General features: G+C 49.7%; 1 protein-coding gene and 1 long non-coding RNA gene across 4 annotated transcripts in view; both read left to right on the forward strand.

Moving 5' to 3' along the window:
* LOC107217949 (myocardin-related transcription factor A) overlaps window positions 1–18350 on the forward strand; it is a 169380-nt gene that overhangs the window by 67887 nt on the left and 83143 nt on the right. The gene's annotated exons all lie outside the window — the stretch shown is intronic.
* The window catches only part of LOC124295027, a 32421-nt gene that overhangs the window by 1389 nt on the left and 12682 nt on the right, over window positions 1–18350 (forward strand). The window contains exons 2-3 of one of the 2 annotated variants that reach the window (XR_006904931.1): window positions 1824–2573; window positions 15921–16006. This is a non-coding gene — a long non-coding RNA (uncharacterized LOC124295027). The remainder of the gene's footprint in view (window positions 1–1823; window positions 2574–15920; window positions 16007–18350) is intronic. The other variant, XR_006904930.1, reaches the window with a different exon arrangement.

The following is an 18350-nucleotide window of genomic DNA, read 5'->3' on the forward strand; positions in this document are numbered from 1 at the left end:
GTTTCTCGAAGCATCTACACTGCCTGTTTCGATAGAGAGGTAGACGGCGATTAAACCACGGTTCGCGATGAGTCGTTATTCTCGTTTGCATAACCAACTGCGCTTTGCACTGACCAATGCGTCGCTGAAAAATAAAACGAGGGAATGAGACGTAAAAAATGAATGATATACCTACGTGCTAGTGAAAGAAAATTAACAACGTTACAATAACAAGAGTATAACGAGCATACTGCAATTTCCCCTGTGCCGATTTACAGTGAAAATAATTAATGTCCCTTCTGTATGGTATAATGTACACGGTGTTCAGGTATTACTTTGCCGGCTGCTGTTCATTCTTCTTCCGCTGCCTCGATACGATCATAAGTAACTCATTAATGTTCTATCACGTCCGCGTATGCTATAATCTGTAATGAAATTCTAACTAGCAATCGTTATTGTTCACCTGCACCTCTGTATACTTATAAAATACCTTCTCTTACGTCTAATTATTCACCACGATCGCACTCACGTCTCATTATTCACGCTTGATTAACGGTCCTAATTATATGTCACTCAAAGTCAAACTCCCTATCTTGTTTCGTGGTCAAAGGCACAACCTGCGGACTAATATTCATCTCACGAAGGCACACGGTGCCTACGTGGTGTACCTACCTACCTACCTACCTACCTACCTATCTACCTACCTCCCATACGACTTGCCCAAGATCAGATATAATCGCCTGTACTCTGCTTGCCGCATGTACCTTCCACGGGAGTGAGAGACGCCTTAAATCGTTGCGGTTGTTAAAAAAATCTTCCAAATTTCACGCCGTGCTCCACTTCTTCGCGAATATGTATACAATACAAGTTTGCACGCATATTTGCGTATAACAACTGCGAGTACGCGATGTCGAGCAGTCACGTCGCGTGTATATAGCTGTACATTTATGCATGTGTGTAGAAATAAAATGAACCGAACGAAGTTTCGACTTGATCCTCCTCGCTCGTAATAAAAGGATCTTGAAATATCTTATCTCGATACTCGGCTTGATTGGCCAATATTTTGCAACACTCTTCAACGCAGTTCTGCCACACCATCGTGAGATCGCGGATTCCTTACAATACAACCAGCGACTCAGCCGACGGGGTTCGCATTCGTCGACGATACCTGCAAGCAAAGTCTCAGTTTTAACAACAAGCTTTTATTGAAAGATTCTACCTTTTTTTCTTATTATCATTTTGCCAGGATCAGTCTTACCGGCGCAATTTTCTTGTTGCTCGTTAGGAGAATGGTATCGAGAATTATCACTTCCACGGGTTTAAAATATGCCAGGAGGCACAGGTGGGCGGGAGTTAAGGGCAAAGCTTCAAGTCCACCTCAGGTCCGCAAATAACAAATGATTGTTTCACCGTATCCCCTACTCATTCTTTTAGCTGCGCGCCATCTTGAATACTCGAGGAATGACTGGTTTTTCAATCCTTGAAGAAGTTATTATATTTCCAATGATTTGTCAAGCCTTTCTATTACTTCTGGGCCAGCTATAGCGTTATGTTTAGGGGAATTTTTATTAGTCTCGTGATTTTTCTGGGATAACTGGATTCACGTCAGACTTCTGCTTGAAATAATCACAGTGTACGTATCATATAGTAACCCCCACATTTCTAGAAACTGGGAATCAGTAAAGCATATTTCTCCTCTCGACACTGACAATGAGATGATCCCTCAGGCTTCCAATAATTCGAAAGCTGGGCTGCTCGATGACTCGCCGATACGTCTAACAGCGCTTACAGAGAATAGTGGAGGCGTTTATGATACACCTTTCCGGTAATATTTTATATTTCAGATATTACCTTGGGAAATAATCTTCGGAGAATTGTCGACAGATACAGCGAATGAAAAGATGACGAAAAAGAAGCGACTAATGAAACAGTGAGAACTGTCTCTCGAACCCCGCATTAACGTTATTACATATTCACGGTTATACACAGAGCCGTTCGACAAGTTCGCATAAATTCTGAGATAAGGATACCTTGGAGCGAGTGACTTTAATAATCGCAAATGTGTTATGATACGACTCGACGAAACGCTGCACGTTGTAAAAAGAAAAGCGTAAAATAACAATAACAGTAATACCGAAAGAAAAGAAAACGAAGTAAAAACAAATGTGAAAATAAATGTTAAATAAGTATCAGTTGTAAATCATTCGATAAATCTGTTGAAATAACCGGGACTGCTAAAAACGCTGCACTAAATCATAGCCCGAAAGTCTTTGGGAAGTGACTGGAGAGAGTGTGACTTAAAGTGGCTTAAGTCGGTGACTTATCGAGCGGGAAGCCGTCGTTTTGCCGTGCGGCGTGTCGAGAGAATACTCGTTCGAAGAAGAAGGAGAAGAAGAAGAAGAAGCAGCCCGCACGTTACACCTAGTAATACGGCAAATTATTACATCGATAATAAATGCAAGGCTGATGTCCGCCGCGCTCCCGGAAGGTTCGCGATCTTCCCTCTCATCTCTCTATCTCTCTCCCGCTCACTCACTCTCCGCAGGGTTCCTTCAAGATCGGAATGGAATTGCAGCTCAGGATGAAAATATGAGGTAATATAATTCAATTACCGTGATGAAAATAAACGATCAAACTTCCATATGCCGCGGAGCTCGGGAGCCGCGCGGCAACAAATCCTATTAACGATAAATGTTCCTCCTCTATGCAACTCGCGCTGTGTGCAACGGGCTGCACCTGTCCGCGCTGCCTCTTGTAATGTCCGCCGTATCTTTTATTGCGCGTTCACCTGGTGTCTTGATTAATTCGTCAGGCTCTCGCGCTAATCTTCGCTACTAACTTGAAGTTACCGTTAATTTTTTTTTACCACATTTCTCCTTTCTTATTCCTCATTCGCGTCCTCCTCCGTAAACCACGAACCGCGGTGCAAACCGCGTGGGAATAGAATATCGCTCGCATTTCGTGCTCGTTCACGTAAAAACCGTACGTACCGAATATAAGTTTCTCCGCTTATGCGAAATAGCCGCGAAACGTACGATATTCATTATGAAACAACGCGGACGCACGCCAGATCCGGGGAGAGATTAACTCGCTGGTTTGGGCCTAGCGCCGCGTCTGGAATCCAAAATTTGTATTTTTAGCATGGGGAACTCGTCCTAGCGCAAGGTACGTTCTCCGCGCGTTACGTTACACCGGGTACGTGCGCCAAAGTCTAGGATTGTAGTTGGCCGCCGCAATGTCGCTACCCCTTTGCGACTCCCGCGCGCCGCACCGTCGGCTCGAATCCTTAATTAATCGGACTTATCACCGCGCAGGCATAAGTCACTCGCAGGCCGCGACCAAGGCAGCGACACGCTTACCGAGTACACTGCAGTCGGCGGGTATTATAGCTTTATAGGTTAAGACCCAGGTGATCGGTGACTAACGGGCACACCATCTGACGATTCTAATACGCGAGAGCTGCTAGATACCCGGGTATCTGTCTTGACGTACGGCATGAGGAGGCTTGCCTGTGTAAATCAGTCGGCTTTGCGACAAGTTGCGGTGTACTGCGTTAGACGGGATTGTTTATAAATCTCCAATTAGGAACACCTGTACGTAACCCTGCAGTGACTGTCGGTGGGAAATCGGCTGCTACGGAACGCAGATACCTCAGGTTCTCCGTTGTTGTTTCACCGGTCTTATGATCCGCAGCTACTGCTGCATGGGTCCTCGATCGACGCTCGCTCTCGATGAACGATTATTTCAACTTATGATAGAGGAGAAAAAACTGTTGTACACACGCCGGTCGCTCGACGCGGAGAGATGTGCAGCATCCTTGTCGTATTTGCATTTTACACCAACGTCGCGCGAATTCCAATCCTTCATCCGGTCGATTTATCGTTGAAACTCCAACCGGTGATCGTTTCGGACCGGAAGATTTTTCGTTGGAATATGCTCGCCACTCTCGATCGGAATCCGAATCGTTGCTCATCCCGCAAATCTTCTCTTCGACTTCTCAATATTACTCGATCGAATTAGTCACGGTCTACAGATTGGTCGTGGCAAATTTCTTAGATTTTTCTTGCTAAGAACCTTGACTGCTGGTAAATAATTAGCGTTGAATTCCAGTAATTCAGGAAAAAGTAGCATAGTTTTTTAAATACATGGACAGCATTCGTGAAACTCTACCGATGTATAGGCACAGTTTTCCGTATTCACTAATCTGACAAAATTTTGTACATAATTTTGCTACCGAGATACGTTTCTCACCGCGCCAATCCAGGTTTCTTCCATCTCCGCAGGGCTGATTCTCCATCTTCGATCTTCGATTTGTTTCTTTTTTACCGATCAACCAGATCCTGCAGACTTTGTCTTACCTCGTATCTCTTTTTAACTTTAACTTCTTCTTTTTAACTCGTATGTCTTTTTAACTTTAGTTTCGCACCGGTAGACTCGTGCATCGCCTTGCATAAGACTCGAGTCGTCATTACTGCCAAAAGACTTCCTGCTCACGCTTATCGCCGAGAAATTATTCACCAGTCGTTGCGATATATGTACCGTGGGCGAGAGAGACACATTGGCGAGCGAGCAAATCGTACCGCGTTACTCCCGGAACTTCGCGTCCGTTTGGCAGTTTTACCTGCCCACTCGATCATTCCCGCCTGGCAGAGCGGCTGGCTGCGCAAGGCTGCTTAAACGAGAGTGATAAATACCCGCGGTTTGTATATACCATATATTGTATACCTATAACGCGCAGCACAAATTTGTTCTTGTTGAACACCGAAGCGTGCACCGTCGGTATTACGAGCGTACGTGCCTATCTGTTATACGATTCGCGACTCATCCCCTGGTCGAAAAACTGTCAGTCCCTTGATCAGCCCCAAGACGAACGAACTTTTCATCTATAATTCAACCATAGATCCTATCAGCTCCAATCGGGTTATTTGACAACCTCCAAAATTCACCGACGAGTGCAAAACTGACAAGATATTAATCTGCTCGGGGTCCATCAATCACTTCTCGCGCCCTTTGGCGCTCCCCGCGCTTCAGACGTGGACAGGCGGGCCGGGCCGTAGGTACGAGGTACCTTGTACCTACCTACCTACCTACGTCGACAAAGAACAACGCGAGGACAGCGAGAGCGAAGGCATACGTAACCGGTAGCTAAAAAGAATGATAAATTATCAACGTATCGATAATCATGTCGACGGTTGGCGGTATAACCGCGAGTGGCACGTGCGTAGGATACTTCAACGCGTGCACTCCGTTGTATCGATACCCCGTGCAACGCGTATACGTGATAATAAAACTAATAATAATAATACCTAAGGTTTGTTTACCAGAAGGTGGGTAGGTGGGCTGCATCTAAACATGCAACACACATTTTGGCGTGCTCATCCCACGCGCGTCGTACTGTCAAGGCTGAAGTGGGTTTCTCGTTAATTCGTTCCTTTTCCGTTCCTTTCCCAAATATTTCACCCTTGCATTTTTCGATCGATTTTTGCTCTCACACAACGTCCGCGAGTGACAGGCGGGTAGAAAGTGCAGCGCACCAGACTCGCGGGTACAACAGTCCAGAGGGAGAGGCTGACGGTCGGTTACCTGACCGACTGAATCGGTCAACGTTTGTAGGGTTTTGTCCACGTCGTCGTCAGGTATGTCATATACGAGCGAGACGGAAAGGAGGATGCTGCGACGCGCGTTCCCACGCACGCGTAAGCGCAGGTGTGCGTATTCTTTGTAGGCTTTTTCTAAGCGCTACGTACCGCACATATTTATTATTTCCCCGCAATAGACTCGAGAGACGCGTACATGTATATGTATATATATATATATCGGTATATAGGTACCTACGCGAAGTTTACCCGGCTGTCCACCTTGTTCGACGCTTTTGCGAAAGAACATTTTCTCCGCGATCCTATAGCTCCTCGCGGATTTGTTGCGCATGGGTCAAGGAAGGTGCCTCCTGTGCCCCGACTCATGTATGCGCTCCGCGCACCGACGGACCCAACGGTACTCGTCGTAGTAGCTCCGCGGGCCCCGCACGCGGTGAATTTAAATTGCTAATTCGTCGCACTCTCAAATGATCATTTCTCGAAAATTTTCATACCTGCGAAAATCGACTCGCTGCTACCGACGTTGCGTCGAGAGAATAGAACAGTAGACATCGGCTCTATCGTCTTTCGAATGGATACAATCGAACCAGGCTAAGCCTTCGGTACTCGAGCTCCCTGTAGGCATGAAATACTTAATACGCTCAAAGTATGCCTGTGTTCATCTACCCGCCTCAAGGCAATGGGATTAAATAAATGGATATGTGTACTTAGAAACCAGTGTTTGTATACCAAGGTTACGTATGTGAAAATCAACCGTAAGAAAGCAGGCTGGCTCTCGCGGAACGGAATCTCGAGTCTTTCAGCGACTTTCTTTTTGCATTTGCGACTGTTATTCACTCTGAAAAATTCATTGCGGCTACAGATTGTCGCGATAAAAAGTTCGGCTGACTGTAGGCCAGATGCACGGGGACTGAAATTCAGTGGTAGGAGTGAACCGCAAGTTGGCGTGGAAAATCGTTTCTGATGGCTGATTGATGATTAAAATGGTATCTGTAAAGGATGTTCACGGGTCGTGGTTCAGATTTATCCGACCCCTCGTTACGTCACGATGTACGAATTATTCAATTTTACCACCGCGTAGCGTTTTGTAACTAAGTACGTCGGATGCGGAATGAATCGTTCGTTGGACGCGCGCGTTATAAAACTTGGATTTATCAAGTACCGATCGACGGGACCAAGATAACGATGTATTTATGTAGCATTACACCATGAAGACACCGTGAAGATGCTTGGCTAGCGCCTTGTGCGGCACGGCGATATGGTAAAGAGACGGGCAATAAGGACAATAAAGCTGCGACCATGCGCAACACTCGCGAAGCGGCGTTACATGCTCTCTAAATCACCGGGTATTAGTCATCGAATCGCATACAATGATCGATAAACAACTGCCGGCCGCAGTGGGCTATGAAACGATAATATCACCACCGCGAAGATAATCGAAAACTCTGGCAAATTTCTTTTCCCCAATACAGTCCGCGTCATCCGTCGAACAAAATCATTCCGCGATTAAATCCACGACGTATCGACATCACCGTAGATACTCTTTAGGCATGAGAAAATTCCAACGTTTATCCTCGTCAGCGTAAAAAAAAAAAAGAAAAGGTTCCAATATGTATCGCGAGCGACGAAACTTATACTTATAAACTACGCCGCCAGAAGCTATCCGGTCGAAAAGCTATTCAGGCGTTACTGACGGCGCCTTCCATCAAACCCACCTGTACCTTAGCGTACGCGCACTGACCTATGACTCTCGTGACTTTCATATTGTGATGGAGAGCATCGCGTCCGATTGAAAATAGACGATTACTGTACGCTGTTCTTCGCGCTGGATTGCTCGGGTGTTTGTGTATCCAGGCATTACGATATTGTACCAACATGGCAGCTATTCTCTTCCTGCTTTGGATCGATGCTCCGACTTTCTCAGCTTGGTCTTCGGCGGTGTTTCAAAGCCGCGGACTTCCCTCGTCGTGAAACTAACCAGAATCTCCGGAGATTGTGATAAACGGCTATCACTCGTCGCCAATTTCTCCGCGAAGTCTCGCTAGTGAATCGAGTCGGAAGTGAATCCGACTAACCGGCATTTGACGAGAATCTCCGATCGGTGGTGGAAAATCGCTGATTGGCGTTTTACAAAGTAAACCGCGGCGTGGAATGTAGGATAGTAAAAGGGCGTCGGCGACTCGGTAGTCCTCCTCGCCTCGGACAGCTCGAGACAAGGGGTAAAGCGGCATATCGTAATAAGTCTGGTAGTTGCGGGGCTGTGCGTTCCTGAGTGATAGTGGTTTGTTTGGAAAACAATAGCTGGCCGGCAACGGCCGGTTCGAGTCCAAGTCCAGTCGAGTCCAGTCGAGTCCAGTCCGGCCCCGGCTCCTCATCTACATACGCAAATTCCTGCGATAGATCTTTCGCGAGCGCGCACGCCCGTTCCGCAGCCCGTCGTGCGTCTTCAACAATAGCCCTCTGCTCTCCGCCGCACGCAGACCGCATGGTCTCGGTTACCGGGTCCTTTGCTGCCCGCGATGCGGAGGCGCACGTAGGTGCAGCGGTTATATCCCGCTGCCATGCCGCGGCTCGTATTACGCCGAAGAGAAGCCTGCCGCGAAGAAACAATACAAACTGTGCCCAACTACGCCTAACCTGACCCACCCAAGATAGTTGTCGTAGTCCAGTTGTGCCTCCCGAAGGCGAAGGTAGGTACGTGGCGAATGATCGGAAGTCGCAGGGAATACGCCTTCCCGAACGAGTGCGAGAGGGAGGAGAAGCCAACAGGACTCTCGACGGAGATGAAAAGCTGGGGGCGAATGCCTTACCGTTCCGGTAAATAATTGCGCTCCGCGATTGCGCTCGAGTACGTCGTTGCTGTCTCTTGTAGTACCTACGCGGAGCCGGAGGATCGCTCGGTTGGCTCGTCGGTGTAGGTTGGTAGAAATACGCGCTTCGTCCTCGCTCGCCCCTCGTCCGCTTCGGGACGATCCTGCCTGCAGGGGGAACGCCGCCGGCAAAAGGATAACCACGAACGAGAAGATGCGAAGTCACAATAGTTTCTTGTCGATGTCCGATGAGGGTGAATAAAATTCATTCGCTTCTAAAAATAACACCGTGGCGAGTTTACGCTCCTGCTGCAGGGTTGACGAACGCTGCAGAGATCGGAATGTCTGTGTACAGTTTAATGGGGTGTGGGTCGAAATCCAAATCGACGGTTATGACACGTCTCGTCAGTTCAGAGGGCCAATACTCCGAGTTGTTGGAATTTTTCATAATTCCTGGGACGAATCGGCAGGAAAATCTCAGTTCAGCTCTTTGGAACCATTAGAAGTTTTCACCCGTAACCACCAGAAGTACTCGGTACGTGATATCGTCTCATCGTACGGTCCGTCCTTTCATGTCGAATGGTATCTCTAAGAAGAGTGTAAAAAACGAAGACTCGTATTCGATTCGATACGCCACAGTTGCGGAGAGTCGGCTCATTTCCTCGAGGTACATGATCGTGGTTGTTTCATAGAGCGATTCCCCCTCCGTAGGTGACTGTGAAACTAATGACGACGCATGTATGCGAATAATATTCATACACGTGTACGTACGGAGTGTACCTTACCGCGGCAGCAGGCGGCTACTTGTAATTCAACGATTCATCCGCTAACGATCGGGAGCACCAGCAGCAGCAGCAGCAGCAACAGAATAGTGCATGCAATTGCAACGGTGGATCAAACCGCGATTTAACTTGTACATTCAGCTAACCAATCAAGAGTAGAGATCAGGCTCGTTGGGATTTACGACCGTTAGACAAAGTAATAAGAGAAAAAGAGGAACCCGCGCTCGGGCGACCCGGGATCGACCTGGAATCGACCCCTCCGTTAACCGCAGCCTTCAACGATCCCGTCGCTTCGTCGCGTATCCGAGAGAGAAATGAAATCTTCCGATCGGACGGCAAAGCAGCATACGCGTCACCAATAGCAAACAGCTCGGTGATCTTCCACGTTTCAGAGTCGCGTTATTATCGCTGATCACGTACCTACTTAGAAGCCGGTTGCCTCCGGTTTTATGTACCCACTACTCGGCTCTGCGAGCCAGCAGGAGCTGCCGTCGAGGAGTACGCGGAGCGCCGAGGGAGGCCGAGAAGGCGAGCGATGGGAAGCCAAGAGAAGCCAAGAGAAGCCAAGAGAAGCCGAGGCTCGGCCCACTGGTTTTACTCGTTCGACGGGGATGTATTTGTGCCTCGGCAAGAGGCAGACGGCTTTGCCAGACAGCGCTGCGCCTCCGCCAGGTTCCAGGAATTACCAGCTCCCCTCGCGAGCAGAGACTAACCGGGATGACTAGACGGTGGGAACTACTCCCACCGCCGCCACGATCAACGTCGACCTGCACCGGAACGTATCGGCGGTATGTTTTGACGTCGGTGACTGGGTGCATCGACCCCGGTCGCTTTAAAGGTCTTCCGGACGGCCTCCGGGTCTCGCAAGCCACCGGACACCGTGACGGACAATCAAACTAGTTATTAGCTCATCCCTCGGATCACCCCTGTCCTTGCAAACTATGCGACGAAGCTTCGCCAGGACGAAGAGCTTCGGTGGATTACTGACGATCGGCTCGAGGGGCCGATCGGTACCCACCATTTTTTCGGAGCAAAACGGAGGATTTCTGCAGCCAGTCTTCGGTACCGGTGTTACAAGTCTCTGTCTCACTTGCCGAACGAAAGAACACATCCGCGTGACATACGATCATGCTGACATTTGGCATATAACTCACTTTCTAGAAGGCGTATGACTCGGCGTTCAAATCCGTGTGTGTCGTTGATCCGTAGCCAAACCAGACGCGGCAAGGTATCAGCCGGATTTTAATCCGCCTGATTGTGAATCAGTCGTCTGCGTTCCATCACTCAAGACGCAAATTCTTGAGTATCGCGGTGCGGTTGGCTGTCCGAGATTATCTCGCGACACCCACAGGTGTAATAACCGCGTCTCTGATATAATACCTGTCGCCAATTTCTTTCAACGCCAGTGCCGAATTTTGGTCAGGATTTCTCTCGTGGCATTCCTCACAGATTTTTTACTCTCACGTCTGGGTCGGTTCAGGGTACCAAAAAGTATTGAACCTTGTCGCGTTCGTTCGACGGCTCTAAAGTCAGCGGGTGCAAGATGAATCGGAGTCGTAGATCAGTTAACGATTCCCTAAATTTTCCCACTCCGAAACTGCAGTTGGCGCAGCGAAATTTAATCGGAGGAAGTAGTTGCGGCACGGCGGGGGAGAATTTCCGGGTAATTTACTCCGTAGAACGCGGGACTTTGGTGGGCAGCGCGGCTGCTAATGATGTACGACTTAATTGGCCTCATTCCTCATTCCACGCCCGAAACTGCGAAAATAGATTCCGAGGGCCGCGTTACTGATCGCGAGCATTGGCGCTGCGGCCCGAGACGACATGTCCGATTCTTCCCGGGCGTCTTACCTTCGAGAGAAGGTTGAGCGACGTGTATTGTAGAAAAAACCGCCCGAGGGGAGAGTTTCGTGAAATTATATATTTCACGGATGGAAATATTTCGCACGCCGCCGCCGCCGCTCCGTATATACGCGCCTGCTTTTATTTCACTGCAGATAACTCGAGCTGAATTGATGCAAGATGAATGATTAACTGCTCGCGATACACGTCACTTCCCCCCCCCCCCCCCTTCCTCGTCTCATCGCACTCTTCGCGCCGGTTTTCAAAGGGATTGCGACTACAAAGGATCTCCCTCGCATGCCGAAAGGGAATGTAGGGCGAAAATCGGTTCCGTGCAAATACCTCTCTTACGATTACGCCGTTCCTCCGATGAAAGACTTTTCGCTCCTATCGCAAGCCCACTCACTGCACGCAATCGCTCTTCTTCCCCTTCCACCTCGTCCTCATCTTCGAGCGGTAGCGGGTTTGCGAGCCACACCCGAAACACACCCCGCCCATTAGGCTCACATAAGAGGATGCTTTGGAAGCAGGCCTGTCTCAGGGCTCCTCGGTAAATTAGGCAGTTGTCCGAATTAATAAGTGGCTCCGGGACCGAGTCGAGAAGGGAAGAGAGAAGGAGAGAAAGAGAGAAAGAGAGAAAGGCGAAGGGAAGGTCTGCTCCTGTCTCATCAACTCGGAATAATACGGACTGAGACCCGAGCGCGGGGTACTTAACTCGTTTAATGACTCAGGTGGAGCAATCGAGCACAAGTACGACGACTTCGCGGCGAATCAGTCGCGAATATCTAGTAACCTTGGCGGAAATTGAGTCTATAATACTCGATTGCGCAGCCTCTCCGAGAACGGGGCGAGATGAGATCCGAGTTTCAAGGTCGTGCCGGAGACGTTCCAACCCGAATCATCCTCGGCACTACGCCGCACTATCGACACCCGCCTTAAGACAACGAAAAACAGTGATTTCATTTCCCACCTCTGGCGAATCCTCGCGGCTCAGAGCCGTTACCTGGACAATCGCGTGGCTGTACCGCTCTTCGAGCGATCGCGTATTTATGGGTTCACCCACCTCTGATCCACGAGCCAAACAGCTCTCGACGTGCCCGGTTTGCAGTCCTCGATGTAACAGAGTCCGACCTACCAACGAGCGATATTTTCGCCTGGACTTTCTTCCCTGGAAACGATAATTCCTGCGTTCGCAAACACGGCGGAACGTAACCTTGTAAACGATGACGAGAAAACTAGGGTATTAACGAGGACTAATATTGCCGAGCTTTTTGCCGATCGGTTTTACAAAAGAAACAAGACCGCCGAGCAGCGCATCAGGCCTTATCTTTCTTTCTTCTTCGATGAAACAAGTCCGACTGAGTTAGCACATAAATGGGATTTATTCGCGGCGATAAAACGTGACAGTTTTCTCGCCGCGAATTCAGCTTCGACGATCAAAGATATTATACACGTGCGTGCATCCATGCTCACCGTAATTCCTCGCTTCTCTTGCCGCGACCGCCGCCAATCGTTCGCTACTTGTAAAACAGCAGCGTTTCTCGCGAGCGAAAACATCCCGACGGGTTCTAATAAGACCTGCAAACTTCAACGGCAATTGTAACGCCAGTTTTACCTCGGCAATAATGTTCCCACAGTAAAGACCCGCGGCGCTCAATTGGTCATGAAAATTTTCGCCACTTCTTCTTTCCACGATCATCAGTCTTGCGGTTTCGTTAAGGATTATACGTGTCTCGATGTCAACTGCGATTACCAACCCGATCGATGATTGCAAAACATGTCGGCGGAGAATATGAAACTCCGCGCTAAGAGAGGACCTTGCTCGTTGAAAGAAGGACACGCGATTATTTTCGAAGAGAGCCGATGTAGGAGACTGACCCCTTCCCGGGGTTCCCCGGGGAGCTTAATCACGTCCTTGGGCCGGCGTCGTTTGTTTTCAAAGCTGCACCAGAGCGTCGCGTCCGACCGTCGAATGCCCGGGGAATTCGAATTGCGGTTCGAATCGAACCGCGATATTTTGCTCGTTGCATCGCGGCAATCGGCGACGGCGACGGCGGTCCGGGGATGCACCAGAGGCATCCATCAGGCCTCGTCAAACCAGCCGACGCGTCAGCGGATCGGCATTCGCTCCCCGCGTGCCCTCGTCTACACAAAACATTCAACCTTCTTCCTACAGAACCGCTCTCGCTCCTGCATACGGTCGACATGGCTCGCTTGTCAGCAAGAAGGGGCTAAAAATCCGGCGGCACAATCAGCTGACAGATCAGCCGATGCAGTAAATATTCTCATCGGACTCGATCTGAGCTACTCGATCGGCAGCGTGCCTTGTCAAAACTAACTACATTCTCCGATCCCCCGGCCTCCAATCGTCGACCTCTTCTCTGCCCTGCGATTTTTTATCGCCACCCCACGCGAAGATTCTTCGTTTTTGAGAAGGGGAAACACGCGCCGTGCAGGGACAAAATTGCCCGAGGATTTGAGTACGTCGTTGAGCTGATACAGGTACGCGAGACAAGACGAGACGAAAAAAAGGAGAGATCGATCCAGCGTAATTTAGTCGTCGAAATTTCACCGGCGATACATTATGCGCGGTGTATAGGCTACAACAAATTGCAAAAGTAAAGATTCCTCCTCGGAGTAGCTCGAGATCGCGCGGACAGGGCGCGAGGTAAGCTTTGATCCCGAGTCCGGTCGGTGTTGAAGAAATGCGGCAGCCAAGAGAACATGTCAAAACTAACGACATTGCCCTCGGACTCCCTGGAGACGAAGGATATACTCGAGGGGATACCAGGGTGAACCTGGCAGAAGAAGGAGACGGGAAGAGGCATCGAGTATCGGGACGAAGCGGGCGAGTCATTCTGGCAGGCAGGCCAGGCAATTCCTGGTAGCTGCCGACGACGTGCTCCGAGAGACAACTAACTACAAAGCTATGCTGTCCCGCGACAGAGTCTCGATGATGCTTTGTGTATGCCCCGATGCAGTTCTTTACCAGGTACTGGTCGAGCGTGTGGAAGCTGCTGACCACCTCGATCCCATCAACCTCCGAGTTATCGCGACTCGCCTAGTGTCAGCGTACCCACCCACCCGCGTCAAAATACCGCGAGAGTCCGGCGGCCACTGGTCACTCGAATCATCCATGGCCTTGTATGACAATTGTCGTTGAAGAGGGAAAAGGACCACCGAACGTACCAGCTCCGCGCAATCCATCCCCATTTGGAAGTCGGGTTTACGAAACAGCGTCAGCTGTTGGTGAAAGAAAACTCCCGGAGCCAGTATGTAATAACGATGAGAAAAGAGCCGAGCCGAGCCGCGGGTAGCGTGAGAGTACAAGAAAAGGGTGGTGCAATAGCTATGGGAAATTCTCGCGTCATCCGTGCAACACCTAGATGTCACCAGTCCTGGACGAATGACGAAGCACCTGCGACGAGAGACGGTCGCTCGCTCTGCTCGGCTACGCTTAGCCACAATTATCATCCATTTACCGACCATCACGAGCAGTTAGCACAATTACAGCTATCATAGCTGGTTTCGTCAGTCCCCCGGTGCTCGGCCAGTGACAGCCCGTGAGCTGGTAATAACCTCGCCTCTCGCGAGGTGGAACGAACATCACGGGTTGCGCGAACTCGTCGCCTGCAACTGACGACCCGAGCCACCGCGCACTGCCCGTCAAACGATTAGCGGATCTACCTGTCATCGCTGCTCCAACATCGCCGGCCTCCCGGACTCCGGCAGCCGCACCCAATCGCCGACCGATTATCGTGCGGCCGGGCATTAAAGTCGAACGACTCGGATCGGAAAGAGAGGGAGGGGGTGGGGGGGGGGGGGGGGTGATGATCGAAGGGGACGCGACGAGATCCGACTAATGCTCAACTTCCGCTCTCATGCGAGGTGGATCAGGACAACCGGCTCCGGCTTACTCACGCGCCATTAAAAAAAATTAGGTATTTTGGCACCAAATGATCTGGACGAAGCCCGGCCTCCAAATACCGTCGGGAATTACAAATCGGTCGTCAGTTTCTCTTTGACTCTCCGTCTTCAAGGATACATTATACCTACGTCGTTTGCGTAACAACGACACTCTTAAAATGGAAAACTCGTTATCGCGGTTCCTCTACACGAAGCATCAGAGGTCTTCCACTCCCTACCCTTCTCTTCTGGTTCAGCTTCTGGAAGACAAATGTTTCCGCTCCCGAAGATTTAGAGACACTCGTTTCAACATCGGTGGTGGTTTCTATTAATAACCTTACGAGCACAGGTTACGATTCCGTGCCGTAGCTTGTGTCGTTCTTATATTATCCGTCCTCCTCCTCATTCCTCTGGATTACTGCACCAGAACTATAACAGAGTCCCCGAGTTCCCCATTTACTCCTGGCAAAAATTGACTTCTCCGAAATCACTCCACGCGTCTCGGCCCATCGTCGCACGTGCTCACGGCGACTCGTGTCGTGTCCTCGAAGCCCCGAAGAGGCGCGCCCCGCCTCTACGCGTCCTTATCAGTCGGAAATGGTTGTATTAATTTCCGCGCAATTTTTAACCGTCACGGCGATAAACGCGCGCTCGACTTCGATAGCCGATAAATAAATGATAATTCCAACACGGCCTGCGATCCTGCGGGCAGACAACCGGTAGATACAAGATATACGCAGGGCGTGGCGCGGAATGGTCGGCCGAGCGAACGACCGGACAACCGGCGTGGATCCCCAGCCTTGAACCCAACGCACCTTGATGCACTCCGTGACTTCGCACCTCACGCATTGTTCCTTCGGCCCTTGGCCAATTTTTCGACGCGCCAAACGTCGTTGATTTTTTTTTTTCCCGTTTAGCAATTCGTGTAAGTTGAAGAATTTTCTCAGATTGATAGTCCGATGCAGCTTATCGTTAACCAAAAAATGTATACTTCTGTGTTTCAGGTAAGGACAGTTTATCGTAATTCGACTCGGTGAATCGATACGTAGGGACGTTGGGGTGGAGCGTTATCTTGAGGATGGATGAAATGGTAGGTGTTTTTTTTTTTTACACCCTGTATAATAAACGGAACCCCGATGGAGCGAGATCGGTACGTCGTAAATTGAGGTGGGATCGAAGAGCGCCGCCTTGCCTTTTTCTCGGCGTAACGACGGCTCGCTTCCTTCTATCGAGTTTCACTTGCAAATTGATTCCTAAACTCCGAGAACCTCGCTCGATCGCGAGGAGGCTTCGGGACACGGGGACGAATGGTAACGTGTTTCAAGCTGGTTGTCATGTTTTATCTGGAGTTCGTTATACCGTAGGTATACGCTCTCGTCCCGAGACGTTGTACTTTGTTCTCGATGCTTTACTGCCTTTCGGTGACATTAGTTTGCTTTTGATATATCCGAAGGCCTCGCTGATACCCCCGTCGGTGCTTTTTCTCAACGAGAGATTGTTGACTCTGTTTACGCTTGAAAATTTATGTCCCTTTCGTCTCTCGCGTCGTCGTCGTCGTCGCCGCTGTTCCACCGCCGCGGTGCTCCGGGTTATCCGAGCGACGTACCGCAGACTGACGTTGAACAAGTTTCTATCTACCGAATCGCGCAAGAAAGGTTCCCTGCGTCGATGACGAGAGGGATCGGACGGCCACTGGCACTGCGCTTCGTACCTCCGATTCTGACGTATGCTTATGCCTTCTCCTCCTCCTCCTCCTCCATCTTGTAATATAACGTATCTCGGTGGAAAAGAAGCGGCCATACCAACGCCATGCGAATCAAATTTATGAAGACGCGCCTCAAAGTTCCGACACGCGAGTACTACCTTCGTCGAAAGCTGCTCACCTCGATCATCCCGATGCCTAACCAAAATCCTCACGGATCCTCTCTTTGTGCCACACGTGGTCCAGATACGTCGATATCCAAGGACGGCCACGTGCAAACCATTAATCTTCAATTTCCCTAATTTTACGCATCAGATTCTTTATTCGGCGATTATTAAAATACATGTAGATATTACCGTACGGTAACCGGCGTCTTTCTTTTCCTTTTTCTCTCTCATTCTCTTTTCACTCGCCGTCGTAATAACAACTCCTTTTCTCCAGACAATCTTTTTCGCTCTCCTCGATTCGCCAATCAGCCACGGTGTTCCACGAGACAGGAATTTATATACCCTAATTAAAGAAGAAGCAGCGACGTCTCACTTGTCGCCCCCTTCGAACGACTGATCGACCAAAAAAGAGAAACAAATTTTAAAAAACCAACGGTGAATTATTTCCTCGCGTTTCGTTGTCGCCTTTCACCTTTGACCTCTGCCAGCCTCGGTGGAAAATATCACCTGGCAAATGAAATTTCGAAGGAACAACTACGCGATGGTTTTTATCTCTACCCTACCGCGTATCCTCAGCGGCGTGATATCGATCTGGTATTTGGCAATCGGTTGCGAAAATTAATACACCTACCGGACCCACGGAGAGAAAGTCCGTACGAGCGGAATAATTAACTCGCGTGTAAGACTGACATCGAAGTATTGCCTCGATCGTCTTCAACAATTCGTTTAGCCGGTTGCGACGGCACGTGCTTGGAAACGAATCATCGCCGCAGATACAACGCGAAGCTGTCGCTGGGAACCGATAATTCGATACAGAAACGACCAAGACATCAAGGGTCTAGGTTCTTTCGCTCTCAATCAAGAAGGTCCAAAAGTCCGAACGCTGATCGATCTTCTCGAGTAAGAAGAGTCTCTTCGACGGTTGGACTCCCGTCGACAATCGAGCATAATTGCAGTATTGCCGATGGTTAGTCACACGTGAGTCACGCGGCGCAAAGACGCCAGATTCGCCGATGAAGATGATTTATAGCAGCGGCATCAGAAGCAGCTTTCAAAACGGCACGCCACTGCTTCGGATAACAATCCTCCTTCTTTTGGTACTATCCGTGCTCGGTTGCGGTTGTAACATTTCGCTCGCCTCGCACACCGTACCGTCAAATTCTGTTCTATTCGCAACGACCATCGCGCGTAGATACGCAGTGATTGATGCCCTCACTACCGGAGCTACACGTTTGGCCTGCGGCCGTTGAATTGCGCCACATAGCCGAACACTGCGTGACCCGTGATCGTCTTTGCAACAACCTAGGTACTCCGAGATTTTCTTTTCGTCAAGTAATAACTCGCGGAGCTTCGGCCTTCGCTTAATACATCGGGGAATTCATCTGGGTCAGTGCGGGTTCGCCGCTGATCCGAGTATTGAACAGGAACGGGGTAGCGTTCAAGTCTCCGGCCGGTAGAAACTTTTACATCCTGCGGCCTCGCCGTTTCGCGAAACGTACGACGCTCGAGCGTTTTCGTGGCTTCCTCCTCCTCCACCTTGGTTTCAGCAACAGGCCGAAGAACAC

This window comes from Neodiprion lecontei, chromosome 6 (assembly GCF_021901455.1).
Source record: "Neodiprion lecontei isolate iyNeoLeco1 chromosome 6, iyNeoLeco1.1, whole genome shotgun sequence".
NCBI classification, from domain to species: domain Eukaryota; kingdom Metazoa; phylum Arthropoda; class Insecta; order Hymenoptera; family Diprionidae; genus Neodiprion; species Neodiprion lecontei.